Genomic DNA, 15,476 nt, shown 5'->3' on the forward strand with positions numbered 1-15,476 from the left:
AAAGGAGGAGGCTGCAATGCTTGGTAAGAAATGTACGCATTATCCTGCCCATGCAATTGTAACCCCTCTGTACAGTATGTTCACAAATAAAATAAAATTTAAAAAAAATAAAAATGTATATGCTAAAAAAAAAAAGTAATCATCATGAAAAGTGCTAAACTTAGAAATTAAAGTAGAACCAGGAAAAAGGACCTAAAAAATCAGAGCAGTAACTTCTCCTATGAAGACAATATTTTCAGATAAAGAGGCAGGAAACTTATTTTTAACAATACCAAAAGGTCCAGACCTGCTGGGCGCTGGTAGCTTATACCTGTAATCCTCGCTGTTCAGGGAGCTGAAATCGGAAGATTGAGGGTCAAAGCCAGCCTGGGCAGGAAAGTCTGTGAGATTCTTATTTCCAGTTAACCAACAAAAAACCAGAAGTGAAGCTGTGATTCAAGTGGTAGAGTACATGTGAGTACAAAAGCTACAGGATAGTGTCCAGATTCTGCATTCAAGCCCCAGTACTGTCATACCTGTGCGCGTGCGTGTGTGCGCGCGCGCGCGCGCGCGCACACACACACACACACAAATAGGACTATCTACATCTGCCTTCTCCCTTTGAAATGGAAAAAAGCTGGAAATTCAAGGAATGAATGGAAACAAAAAGAATGAGAGGCCCTGTCTGGCAAAAGAAGTTTTGAGGTTTACTGGTGTTTTGGTTAGGTCTCACCCTCCCAGGAACTATCTAAGGATTAGGATTTGCTAGAGAACATTACCTATGTTCCACTAGCTCAGAAAGTAGAAAGCTATACACACAGGAGAAGCCATTGAGTCCGGAGCTCCCATTTCCTGTGTTAGAAGCAGGCAGTATTCCTTTTCTGTCTCCCTGCTTTATCCTGGTACACTAACACAAATCTATGCCAGAACTTCCACTTTGTGAGACTCTTGAGTCCAAGTTAGAAAAAGACACCTACTTACATCATTCCTAACTTCCAGGCTAACTCACTAAAGTTGTTACCAGAAACTTTAGGGCAGCTAACCAACTACCAAGATAACAAGTCAGGTAAGATGCAATCGTAAGTAAGGATGGTAGAAAAAACTGATTAGAAGAGAACATGATAAAGAAAGAGAGCAGGCAGGAAGCATGTCCATGCCACCGGCAAGACAGCATTTCATCCTATCTGCCATCTTGAACAGTCTTCAGCTGTCTTCCTATGTCTTGTTCTGTCTTCCTCCTTACAGAGTTTGGCCTTAGGTTAAATTGAGAATTGGATGGCTTTCTGATTTATGGGTCTCTTTTGTGTTTTGTGTGAGGTTGAAATGCCAAAGATTTATTCTCTTACTTTCTCATTCTTTTGTCCTTCTTACTTCCCCGTTCTTCTTTCTTTTGCAGCCTCCTGCCTTCATTGTGTTGTCAGGCACGTTGGGTGTATCAACTTATTTTGTCTGCAAGTTGTGTGGGCCAAAATTCCCTACCAACCTCATATCCGTGTGAAGCCCTGAATTGCTTTTTATGAGTGGATCTCAAATGCCTGGATTTTTTTTTTTTTTACCAGTCTTGGGGCTTGAACTCAGGGAACTAGGTGCTGTCCCTGAGCTTCTTTTTGCTCAAGGCTAGCACTCTACCACTTGAGCCACAGCCCCACGTCTGGCCTTTTCTGTTTATGTGGTATGGATGAATGGAACCCAGGGTTTCATGCATGCTATGCAAGCACTCCACCACGAAGCCACCTTGCCAGCCTTGCCTGGGATTTCTGTGTGGAGAGTTGGAAGCTGAGAAGAGCCTTCATGTTGGATGAGGATCCAACATGAAGTTGACACCATTACCTTTTCAAGAGTGGGACACTTTTTTTTCAGTTGAAAGCCATTTGGATATTTTTTTAAACTTTCTGTGACCAGTAGAAAGTGACAGAAACAAAGCTGTGACATTTTGAGTGTAACTTGTAAAAAATATGGCAGCTTCTAGTTTTGCTCTTGAATGCTAATGGTCAGAATGTAAAGGCTTTTGGTTAGACTGCTAAATGGAGAGAGAAGAGATGGAGAGAGAAGAAGGAAGGGAGGGGAAGGGAAGAGGAGGAGGAAAAGGAGAGTAAGAAGAGGAGGAAGAGGAGGGGGAGAAGAGGAAAAAAGAGAAGTCATGTCCACCATAGTCCAATTGGCCAGCAACACAGCAGACCCTAGCAGATGTGACCCCCAGTAGATGCTAAACTGAGCAGCTAACAACAACTCAAAAGTCAGAACCATGAGAACTGTTGTGTCCTGCTGTTGTTTTAACTCAGTTAATTTTACATGGGCTTGTTACATGGCAGTGGAAAATTTAACTGTTCTTTCTAAATGTAAAACCATGTTAAGCCATGGGAGTGACAACAGAACCAAGAATTCTTCCTGCCCTCCATGAGCCTAAAGTCCAAGTGAAGCATAACACACACACACACACACACACACTTATACACACACACTTATACACACACACACACACACACACAAGTGTTTTCCTTTTTGACAGTTCAAACTCAGGGCCTTGCACGTGGTAGGCAGGCATTCAGGCACATGACAAGCCCTTTTTGACAATGGTTATATTTGGGATCCTCCTACTTCATGATTCCTACTGTTCCTGACATGATGGATGTGCACTAATGTGCCATGGTTCTTCCACTGAGATAGAGTCCCTGAACATTTCTATGTTGGCTGGCCTCTACTTCTTATACTCCATTCTCGTAAAAATACGTGATAAAATCTGACAGGGGTGGCATAACTAAGAATGCTTCCTGCCTTCCATGAGCTTAAAATCCCGGGGGAGGCATCACACACACACACACACACACACACACACACTCAGAAAAAGAGAGAGAGAGAGAGAGAAACAGAAACACATACATATACAAAATAACTTGAACATTAGAATTGGAGATCCAGACAGTTCTTTTCTTTCTTTTTTTGCAATTTTTTATTGTGATTATGTGATTATATAAATTTCACAAATTTCACAGTATTGTGGGATAGTGATACTTAGTTAAAGTCACAAACACATTTGGATATTTGTAACATCCAGAATTTGCAGGCCAACCAGAATTATCTATATATGTGATGGTGTGGGCAGCCATGTCCCAGATGATTTCAGCTATCTAATATGTCCCACCAGCCTGATGTTCACCACCCCTTTTTGATGTTAGGAAGTTAATAGAGTAGGAAGACATACAGTAAAGGACAAGTCGGCTTCCTTACAGACTTATAGTAAGAAACTGCCAAATCTTTTAATAGCCAGAAAATTGAAGGACTAGTTTTGAAAGTTGAAGTTCTGAAATCTGCAACTAATTTGTTCATGTGATCTTCATGAGCTGAGACCACATCTTCAGCTTCTGTATATTAAGAAACATTTTGGCTGTGTTTTATGTAATAAACCCACCCAGAACCTATTGTCTCTAATGATTAAGAGTTGCTAGGTGATGAGCAGGTGTGTAGATAGGAATTCAACATGAAATCCCCCAGATAACTTCTCTAGACACGAACCTACATTTGGAGTCTTCTTTACTCTCATTTCCCTGTCCTAGTTTTCTGCACTTTATCCTATTACACTAAAATAATCATTGCTGAACTGCTTTGTTAGAGTCTCTCTCTCTCTCTTCTCCCCCCCCCCTCAGCTATCGAAACAGATTTTTTGGGGGGAGGTCCTGGATCTCAAATTCTTGGTAATTGCATGGACACTGGGAAGCTGAGGGATATCTTTATCCCATTCCTCCTTTACTACTTCCTGATGAAAAATGAAAGGAGCATGCTGGTTACAGAACGCAGCACTTGTGGTGATGTCAGGACATGGAACTCGATGAGGAACTCTTGTTACCACTATGAGGACCAACAGGGAGATGAGTTTATAGAAGATTAGTATGTGATGTCTCTATTCATATTTGCTCAATATATTAGAATGAGAAAGTAAAGAATACAACACTTAGGTGGGCAGCAACCTTGAAACCCAGGGAAGATTTTTCTCATATTCAAAATTTACCAGGTGTAGCTTATGTTTCTTCAGGAAGTAGTGAATATATTACTTCAGGATGTGTTTTCACTAAAGCTTAGCACCTAGTTGGCTTTAATGCTATTGTGTCTTTTGTTTTGTGCTGGTACGCAGGCTTGAGCTTAGAGCCTGGGCACCATCCCTTAGCATTTTTGCTCCAGGCTTAACACTTGAGCCACAGCTTGACTTCTGGCTTTTTCATGGTTAATTGAAGATAAGAGTCTCATTGACTCCTTTACCCAGGCCAATTTTGAGCCTTGGTCCTCAGATCTCAACCTTCTGGGTATGTGACATTATAGATGTGAGCCACTGGCCCTCAGCTGTAATGCTGTTTAGGGGATTCAAGTACATGGAAAATGAACTCTTTGACGTATCTAGCTATTAGCGATTCTGTGAATTTTCTAAAAGGGTGTCATTGAATAAAGTGAGTTTTTCAAAAGCATTAATGTCAGGAATGACTATAGCTCAATAGAGAACAGGAAGAGACATCATTACTTACGTCTGTTTGAGTCCTAATATTTAGCCTTTTCTGTCACTCGTATCCTACAGGAAACCTTTATAACTATCACATTACTTTAACTTGCAATTTTCCCACTTTTTTTTTTTTACTTCTTCCAATTATTATTCCTTCCTGAAATGAGGTGTCTAATAAATCCAGATATTTCTATTCAACCATGTATGATATTATGAAGTATGTACTTAGATGTTATAATCATTTCCTTAAGCCTTTGAAGACTCTGGAGTGATGAGTGTCTTGATTTTTTGTTTGTTTTTTTTGTCAGTTGTGGGGCTTGAACTCATGGCTTGGGTGTTGTCCCTGAGCTTTTTCACTCAAGGCTAGCTGGCACTCTAGCACTTTGAGTCACCATGCCACTTTCAGTTTTCTTCTGGTTTATTACAGATAAAAGTGTCACAAACTTTCCTGCCCAGGATGGCTTTGGAACCATGATCCTCAGATCTCAGCCTCCTGAGCAGCTAGGATAACAGGCAGTGTGAGCCACTGATCCCCAGCTCAAAAGTGTTTTTTTATGCTAATGAATGACTTCTGGGAGGGGTTCAAGTCTTCTAAAGGCTCCCTCTTCCAAATTTAGGAGTCCCAAGTTATGTCTGCTATGCCAAGTTAAAGAGAAATGGAGAAGACCAGAGAAAAGATACTTATTATATAGCAGCCATGAGAAGAAAGCACTTAAGTATATCATCAGGCATCTTTAGGAGGAAAAGAAGTTGGCTTCAGGTTAAAAAGAGAATTAGTGGCGGGGGTATGCAGAATTAACCCAAGACTTTAGTCTCTAGCAAGGCCTCATTAACATAAACTTGATTTTGTCTCTGGAGAAGATCTGGAGAATTGTTATCTCTTTCCCATTGGGGTACCTTGCCTGTTGGGTGTCTTGTGGAGTATTTGGCCTTCCACACGACACTTAACAGTGAATCTTCTGTTTCCTAGATTGCAAGGTGGACATGGTAAAGTGACTGCAGCAGGGAATAACTCCGATCATAGTGCACAGATCCAAAGTTGAGGGAGTTTAGTTAATTCACGTGTTTCAGCAAAAGCATCTTTCAAGTTGCCTGTTACACTTTCAGCTTCATACCCTGACCTCTGGAGGTGGGAGGAGGAGTTGAACAGCCAATGACTTAGTCAACCCTGCCTCTTATAATTTACAGAGTGCTTGCTTTAGGGAGATTCTAGATGGCTGGGTGGGAGTTCCTGGAGGGGAGCATACTGAGAGATGATATGGAAGCTCCCGACCCTTCTACTATAGCTTGCCTCATGCACTCAGTATTCAATCTGGCTGTTCATTTGTCATATCCTTTCGTATAAATATGTAATCATAAGTGAGGTGTATACTCAAGTTCTGTGAGTTGCTCTAGCAAAGCAGCCAAATTTGATAAATCATGGAAGCAATTTATAGTTGTTTGGCTGAAATTAGTTATCATAACCTGAGGCTTGCAAATAGCATTTGTGTGTGTGTGTGTGTGTGTGTGTATTAGTGCATATATATGTATATGCACTAATACATATATATATATGCACTAATACATATATATACATACATATATATACATATGTACATATATATATATATATATATATATATAGTTTCTTTTGGGGGTTTTACTAAATCCTCAACCTGGAGATCTGATGCTATCTCGAGATCAATATGATCAGCAGTGAAGCCAATGAGAGGACAGCTAGTGGGATTCAGCAGCTGAATTACTTGATTGGTGTCTAGGGAACAAAAAAAATATGTACCCACCAGGCATGGTAGGGAGGCTTTGAATAAAGAGTAGAGAATAGTAACAACAGCATTTTGAGGTTTCTTCTTTTTATTTTTGTTTTCATCAATCATTGGGGCTTGAACTCTGGGCCTGGGCACTATCCCTGAATTCTTCAGCTCAAGGCTAGTGCCCTATCACTTAAGCCACAGCGCCACTTCCAGTTTTCTGGTGGTTAATTGGAGATAAGAGCCTGACAAACTGCCCTGGCTTATAGACTTGAGGCGGTACCCGGCCTTTTTTTCTTAAGCCTTAAAATATGAGACTGTATTTAGATTTTTTTTTAAATTTTAGTCTCCAAGACTTGTTTTCAGTTATTTTTCCTTGGAAACATTGGCTATACTAGCCAATGGTTACAGTTTTCTAAAGTAGTTTATTTTCACCTTTGTTCTTTCTCAGTTGATGTGTGTGTGTGTGTGTGTGTGTGTGTGTGTGTGTGTGTGTGTGTTTGAGCTGAATCTCCACTTCTGGCCTTTTGTTGGTTAATTAAAGATAAGATTCTCTCAGATTTATCTTCCCGGTGTAGCTTTGAACTTCATCCCTCTGATCCTGAGTATCTGGGATTACAGGCATGAGCTACCAGAGCTCATCTTCATTTGCTTTTATTAGCTGATTTCTCTAGTTACTATACAAACAAAACAATTGGCCAACACCTTCTTTTTAGTTTCTGTCTATTCTATTGTTCTCCTTATGTTATTGCATTGCTTTATTTCTCTCCCTTCTTTCTGCTGTTCTCTGAATGATTTCCATTTTGGCATAAGTAGATTCAATACCTCAGAGTTACTTTTCTTGTCATTTCAGTTTTCCTTATGCAAGCAGGAATCTATTATTTGATTAAGGAACTTATGGGAGAAAAGTAAGTTAAAACAGATGCTAAGAGCAAAAAGAATAATGAATAAGCTCTCACTTAAATGATGTGTAGAGCATCTTGCCAAAGCGTGTTGATGGAGTATGATTTGGTTAGCACTCAGGAGAAGGTCCTTCCCTGAGCCGTGAATCTCCACTTTCATGCTTTCAGTCATATTCATAGTTCGTCATTGATACATTAGAATATGGGAAATAGAAAGCTCATGCTTTATATTTTTTGATACCACAAACCTATAGAATATTTACATTTGGCAAGATTTTTACGTTTCGGTTTCTTTAAATGTTATCGTCTTACAATAGGCGCGTGACAATCCAGAGAAGTGGAGCAAAGCAGGTGTTATTATTTGAATTTATGAGATTCATTCACTGATATTTAAAGAGATGAATGGGTCTTATCAAGATCAAAAGATGACATGCTACAATCAGGCCTCAAATTTAGGTTTTCTGTTTTCCTAGTCTAGAGTTCTGTAAAGCTTAAGTGTCCATTGTTCTTGAGTTAAGGGAGACCTTGTGGGGGGATTTTGAAATATTTTGTATTATCTTTATCTTTAAGTAGGGTATGAAGGACTTGTCATTTAACAGAGCTTGACCACAGTCACCTCCTTCATCTGTGAAACTCCTTGGCACAAGCTATATATGCCAATATGTTAATTTTTAAAAAGGTTAGCTGTTCTTGAAAGTGAATTCTTTTCTGAACTATATATTCAGATGTATTCTAATGACTTTTAAAAAGCGTACTGTAGTTCTATTCACCTCCAAAGAAGAAGATAATACATGACAAGAAGCCCATGAGCTGAGTATACAAACCTTGAAGACATTAGCCATCAGAACATAAGAAGGGAGACCATTTTTATGTGTCATGTTTTAAACCCTTAGAACTTGCTTCTCCCTCCAACATGTTTTAATAAAAACCATCATTAGTTGCCATTTCTGTATATCTCAAGTGAAAAACTATCTGAAGACCACTAAGTCTGGAGATACTTTATTTGCCTCAAAGCATGGCTAATTTTTTTTTGATAGTACCATCATTTGAATTCAGGGCCTGGTACTGACGAGACAGGTGTCCTTACTGCTGGATCATACCTGAAGCCATTTTCCACTGCTTACCTCAAGTCTTGACTCTCATTTTCCATCCAGGTATGTGTTTGAGCAGAGATTTTACTTTAGGCTTCCTATTGCTGCTGGGATTACAAGTATTTTCCACTATAGCCCACTTCCTTAGAAAACTGTTCTGTCAGGCTGGCCTAGAACTGCAATCCTCCCTATTACAGTCTCCTAAAAGGTAGGATTATAAAGGGCCACCATGCCTGACTTTCACACAGATTCATCATTTTTTTTGGTCAGTCATGGGGCTTGAACTCTGGGCTTGGGTGCTGTCCCTGAGCTCTTCAACTCAAGGCAAGCGCTCTACCATTTGAGCCACAGTGCCACTTCCAGTTTTTGAGTGGTTTATTGGAGATAAGAGTCTCACAGACTTTCCTGCCCCGGCTGACTTTGAACTGTGATCCTCAGATCTCAGCCTCCTGAGTAGCTAGGATTACAGGCGTGAGCCACTGGTGCCCGGCCATGATTCATCATTTTTTGTGTCAGGATTGGGACTTGAACTCAGGGCCTAGGCACTCTCCCTTAGCTTGACCACTCAAGACTAGTACTCTGCCATTTGAGCCTCAGCTCCACTTGTGGGTTTTTGGTGATTATTTGGAGATACAGAGTTTTATGGACTTTCCTGACTGGCTGGATTTGAATCTAAATCCTCAGATCTCAGCCTCCCTGATTAGCTAGGATTATGGGCATGAGCCACTGGCACCCAACTCTACAAGTACATTTTTATTTTTTTAAATTAAATTAATTTATTTATTGTCAAGGCGATGTACAGAGGAGTTAGTTACATAAGTAAGGTAATGAGTACATTTCTTTTCAAACAGTGTTATTCTCTCTCTTGTTTTCTCCTGCTTTCCCTCCTCCCAAGTTGTAAAGTTCATTTCCTACATAGCGTCTAGTGAGTATCACTGTTGCATTGGTTAACCTTTGTCCCACTGTTTCTATGGTTCCCTTCCCTTCACAAAATCCAGTAAACTTATATACAAGACAAAGGGTAATGAAATCAAAGACAGTGACCACATGGAATAAACCAAAGGGGGAAAAAGTGAAAGAAAAAAGAAATAACTGAAAACAGTACACTAAAATGACAAACAAAACAAAACCCTCATTTCCATATCTTGGAGTTCATTTTGATTAGCATCATTTTATATAGTCATCTGTACATAGCTATTGAGCTAATGCGACCCTCTGCTAGGATTATCCTAGATACACACTAACTATTAAAAATGAGAGAAACCATGGAGCCTATGTTTCTTTGGGTCTGACTTACTTTACTTCATATGATTGTTTCCATGTCATTCCATTTGGAAATGGAAATGGAGCGATGCCATTTTTTTTTGATGGAAGCATAGAATTCCATTGTGTATATATACCACATTTTCTTGATCCATTAATCTACTGAGGGGCATCTGGGTTGATTCAGTATCTTAGCAATGGTAAATAATGATGCAGTAAACATAGTTGTGCTGTTTGTGGTCATTTGGGTAAATATCCAGGAGTCGGATTGCTGGATCTTAGGGGAGCTCCATGTTTAGAATTTTGAGAAAACTCCATACTGCTTTCCAGAGTGGTTGAACAAGTTTACATTCCCACCAACAGTGTAGTAGTGTTCCCTTTTGGCCACATCCTCTCCAGGATCTGTTAAAATTAGTTTTCTTGATAATGGCCCATGCTAACTAGGGTGAGGTGGAATCTCAATGTAGTTGTGATTTGCATTTCTTTCATGGCCAGAGATGTTGAACATTTTTTCATGTGTCTATTGCCCATTTTTATTTCCCCTTCAGAGAAGTTCTTTTTAATTCTTTAGTCCACTTATTAATGGGGTGGTTGTTTTTTGAGGATTTGTTTTGGGGGTATGTTTGGATCTCTAAGTATATTTTAGATATGAGGTCCTTTTCTGTTGTATAACTAGTGAAGATTTTTTAAATCACTGGATTCCAGTGTTTGATTGTGGCATTATGGTTACCTGCAACAGGCATTCCTATGGTACAATACTTACCAGGGTTTTTTTTCAGTCCCTACCAGGGCACTTTCTGTGTTTGCTAAATCGGTTGGAGGAAGGATACATTTTAACCACCTAGGGTATTTAGAAATAGGAAAGGAGAAGCTCCCATTATAATTCCGCCTTGTATTTTAATTTCCACCTGCTAACAAAGACTGTCTGTTTATCATGTAAGACCAACAACCTTACTACTTTAAGGGTTTTTAACTTCCCAGAGCCTGATGACTGACTAATAAATCAAGATAAAAGTTATTCCAACATAGAAAATACATATTCTAATTCTGCAGTACCTTTAGCCTTTACTGATATTTAATAATGATATTTTTCCTAATAAAATATGATTTCTTTTGTAGAAATAGAGCACAAAATATACTGGGTGAAAATCAGAATTGAAAATGTATATATTTTAGCCAGATGCTGATGGCTCATGACTATAATCCTAGCTACTCAGGAGGCTGATACCTAATGGATAATGGCTCCAAAAAAGCCTGGGAAGGAAAGTCCATGAGTCTCTTACCCCAAGTAACCACTAAAAGCTGGAAGTAGAGCTGTGGCTCAAGTGGTAGAATTCTAGCCTTGACTGAAAAAGCCCCAGTACTAGAACACAAAAAGTATATATTTTTATTCTGATTCTATCAGTAAGTACCACAAACAAGCATATATGCACTTTCTTTGTATGAAATAAACACAGATTTTTAAAGACAAAAGCTAAGAGTATTATAGTCCCCACGGGGGGAAAATATACAGTTTTGTCCTAATACTGTAAATAAAGAATTTCTGAAAAATAACAGAATGAAATGTATTTTTTTTAAAGAAAGCTTTTACTTCAGGCTATTATAATGAAGAAAAAAATGTTCCAATGTGAACTAATGAAGTACAAAGTAATGAATATTTAATTTGTATAATTTACCAAAGTGCTTTTTAGAAATTAGAGCTACATTCTTCATACATATGCTGTTCATTAGGCCGTAAATGTGGCTCCATGCAGTTCTGTAGCTCCTTGTGCTACCTCTGTGGTCCTCCAGAGCACAAGTAAAACCCTGCTGAGAATTTCTTGAGGGCTAAAGAGAAAAGGAGTAAAACTATTAAGGCTAGTCAGGTATACAGGTGGCTCATGCCTGTAATCCTAGCTACTCAGGAGGCTGAGAGCTGAGGATCAAAGCTCACAGCCAGCTGTAGAGCTCTGGAAGAAAAATCTGTGAGACTCTGATCTTTAGTGATCAAAAAGCTAGAAGTAGAGTTGTGGCTCAAGTGGTAGAACACCAGCCTTGAGTGGAAAAAGTGAAGTGATAGCCCTGAATTTAAGCCCCAGTACACACACACACACACACACACACACACACACACACACACACACGCATGCGCGCGTGCGCGCGCGCGCACACACACACACACACACACACACTCCCAAACTATTAACACTGTGAAAAATGATAGCCTGTCTTTGGCCAGGGAGAGGAAAGCTCATGATGGTGTGGAGAGAGGGCAGTAAGTGCCTGTCTAGGAGCAGACGGGTTCACCTGGGCTCCCTTCTATGGCACCAGCATTTTGAGAGGCTAAACCAAATAACAAAATTAGTTTGATGCTTCGTTCAGCAGGCCATCTCATCACATTCTTACAATTAAAAGCTCTGCTACTTAAAATCCCACTGATAACGGATCAGATCAAGGAAAGCTGTTTTCAGGAGAAACAAACTTGTGATGTGATTTGAATTTTAATAGGATCACTGATCTAGCTCAGACTCCAGAGCTTAAGAACCTGCACTGATGGTCTGTGTTATTGTACTGGGAGCTAGTGGGATTTCCCTCCCACCCACTGAAACACATTCCTTTCTTCTCTCTTCTTTCAGAAGTGCATCAGCTAAATCAACTATGTCATTAAGAGGGGTTGGAAAAAATTTAAATTTAAGAAAAAAATCTAAACAAAATAAAATTGACCAATACTAGCCAGCAGAGCTTGAACTTAGAGCCTCATGCTCTCATTCTCAAGACTGGAAAACTACCACTTGAGCCACACCTCCACTTCTGGCTTTTCACTGCTTAATTGGAGAGAAGAGTCTCAAGACTTTTCACTCACTACTTTTCAAACTGGGAATCACACCTCATGAAGAAAATTTGATGAAAGAGGTATGTCAACTTTGAAAACTCTTTTCCCTTCCATTTTGCTTTTATAAATTTCCCCTGAATATATATACTCAAACATTATAAAAAGTCACAAATATTGTTTCATTATTATTCCCAATTCCAGCACAGGCTATCCAAGGAGAATTGCACAGCATGGTTTTAGAAAATGATCTATTATACTACCTGAGAGGTGCAAATAGTTTGGGGGGTAAATTGATCAATTGAATACTAAGTTAATATGGAAATCATTCATGTTTGGGCCTATCTGGGATTTCTATTAAAGTGTTTACAAAAAATGATGTTGACAAATTACATATTTTATGAGGAAAAATCCACAACTGGCTGCATTTGGCATTTTATCCTTCCATTGCTGAAAGAAAGGCAAATTGCCTTTGCTGTGGTTGGATGCTACTTCTTCCAGCTGCATTAACAATTAGCTGTCTGCCGGGAAGCATTTGGTGACAGCTGACAGGTGTGGCCTTCCACAAGCCCTGCTGATTGGACACGGATTCAGCCTGAGTGACAGGAGCCTCTTTCAGGGGAGAATTTTGGCAACTTGAGGTTATCATTTAATCTATTGGCCAGGATCTTTCATTTGGTTTATCACTTGGAAAAACAGAAAAATTGAAATTAATTTCTGGATAAGAATAAGTTCCTAATGAAGGCACTGGTGGTTTATGCCTATGAGCTACTCTGGAGGCTGATATATGAGAATCACAGATCAAAGTCAGCCCTGCCAGAAAAGCTTATGAGACGCCTACCTTCACTTAATTAACAAAAGCTGGAAGTATAAGTGTGGCTCAAGTGATAAGAACACCAGCCTTGAGAGGAAAAAGCCAAGTAAGAGTGAGTGTGAGTTCCAGCCTCAGTATTAGCATACACACACACACACACACACACACACACACACACACAACACACCAACCAAGGGTATGCTTATAAGTAGGATGGCCAAAGTGAATGCATGGGAATAAGTCCTGGGGGAAGAATTTGATAGGACATTATTCTTCATACAATCAATTGATTAAGGAGTTTTAGTGCTAGCAACATAAACAAATGGTCACTTATCTTGACCTTAAAGAATGAGAGAATAAGGACAGTCATTCAGATAATTTTATAGATATGCAGATTTTATGGTATTAGAAGGAACCCTAAACAAGTTAACTGTGTTGAATGTAAGGCATTAGCTCGAACTCTAGTTGAGGATATTCAGTAGTCAAATGACAATGTAGGGGGACAGGTAGAAGTGAGAGCTGTGTGTAGGAATATATATTGTGGGAATATATGACATTGCCCAGAGAGAGGGAGAAGAAGACCACAAAGCAACAGAAAATAAAGCGAGAAAGATAATATACAGACAAGCTGTGGTTGAGTGGAGGGAAACAGACACAAGTCATATAGTAAGGTCTCCATTTTTCCACGACCTAGGAGATAAACCTCGTATTCGATGAGAGTAAATGAGACACACGTGGATTTGACGGCTTGAGGGCAGTGGAGATGTGGCTCAAATGGTAGAGTGCCAGCTTTGAGTGAAAAAGCCAAGAGAGACTACTACAAGGTCCTGAATTCAAGCCCTAGTTCTGGCACAAAGGAAAAAAAGTGGGAAGGACAAGAATAATTTACAAGAAAAACTGCAAGAAATAAGAATCAACTAGATAGAAATGATTGGATGTTGGATACCATGGATTATTCTAATACCAGCCATCATCATTGTGCAACTTTTTCCAACAATGCTTTGCAGTCAATAGTAAGAAAGAAGTGACATGATTGATATTACTTATAGCTGGACCTGTGATGGTATTTTCAGGTTTTGGGTTAGCCTTTAAGAAACAAAATAGTAAGAACTAACACATACTTGGGATGGACAGGGAAAAAAAAGATGTCTTTATGTAAAATTAAGCCATACTTATAATGCAGCATGGACATTCACTAGTCTGTTTTATTTCCTGTTCTTGCCAATTGTGGTTGCATACAGTAGACTCCATCTTACCTGATCCTTTCTGAGGCAGTTGTTTTAGTTATTAATTGAAAATGTCAAAGCATGAAATTATTAACAATTTAAGTATGCAAACATAAGTTTTCACTTTAAAACATGTTGTAGACTACAGAGCATATTTGTGGGTATGAATCTAACCACAAAGAATTTTTTTTATTATGAAAATACCATACAGAGGAGTTACAATTACATGGGCAAGATAATGAGTACATTTCTTATCCAGCATTGTTGCCTCCTCCTTTGTTTCCCCTTCCCATCCCTTCCCATATCACCCCCCATTACCCCTCCCTCCCACTCCCACCAAAGTTTTAAAGTTCATTTTTCAACATAACGACTTGTGCATGTCATTGCTGCAATGGGTCCACCTGTATCCCTATTTAAATGATTTGTTTTTTCCCTTCCCCTCCACAAATTATACCAACATCAAAGAATTTTTTAAAGATTCATTTTTTTCTCTTTCTCATAAAGTGCATAGATAATATATCACTTATCACTTTTATATAATGGATTGAATTTTTCTTCCTTGTGCTTTCTCTTTTTCAGTGCCAGGGTTTAAATTTCAGGCCTTGTCCTTGATACTCTGGCCCTATTAGTGAGGTCTTCTTGGTCTGCTTATTTTTAAGACCGGGTCCTGATTCCCACCTGGGTGTGATCCATCTGTTAGGCTTCCTGTCGTAGCTGCAATTAAACAGGTGTGTATCACTGGGTCTAACCATCAGTTGAAAGAGGGTCTTGTGAACTCTGCCCAGGGTGGCTTCAAACCTTGCTCCTCTTAATTTCAGCCTCCAAAATAGCTAGGATTACAGGTTTGTGTCACAAGCACCTAGCTAGTTTTTAAATAAATCTCTCAATGATTCTGTAAAGGTTAACTTTATGTGTCAACTTGATTGGGCCCTGAGGGGCCCAGACATTTGACTAAACATTAGTTTTGATAAATGTGATATTTCTGGATGAGATTAACATCTGTATCAAACTGACTTAAGATTTCCCTCTCTAATATGGTGGCTTCATCTAATCGATAACAATCTGAACAGACTGTCAGTGATCCCAAACAGTTGATTATTTGGGTTTGCATCTAGAACATGAGTAATTCTTCCAACATGCTAGTGATAGCTTCCT

The sequence above is a fragment of the Dipodomys ordii genome, unplaced genomic scaffold (assembly GCF_000151885.1).
Source record: "Dipodomys ordii isolate 6190 unplaced genomic scaffold, Dord_2.0 Scaffold42, whole genome shotgun sequence".
Classification (NCBI taxonomy): Eukaryota; Metazoa; Chordata; class Mammalia; order Rodentia; family Heteromyidae; genus Dipodomys; species Dipodomys ordii.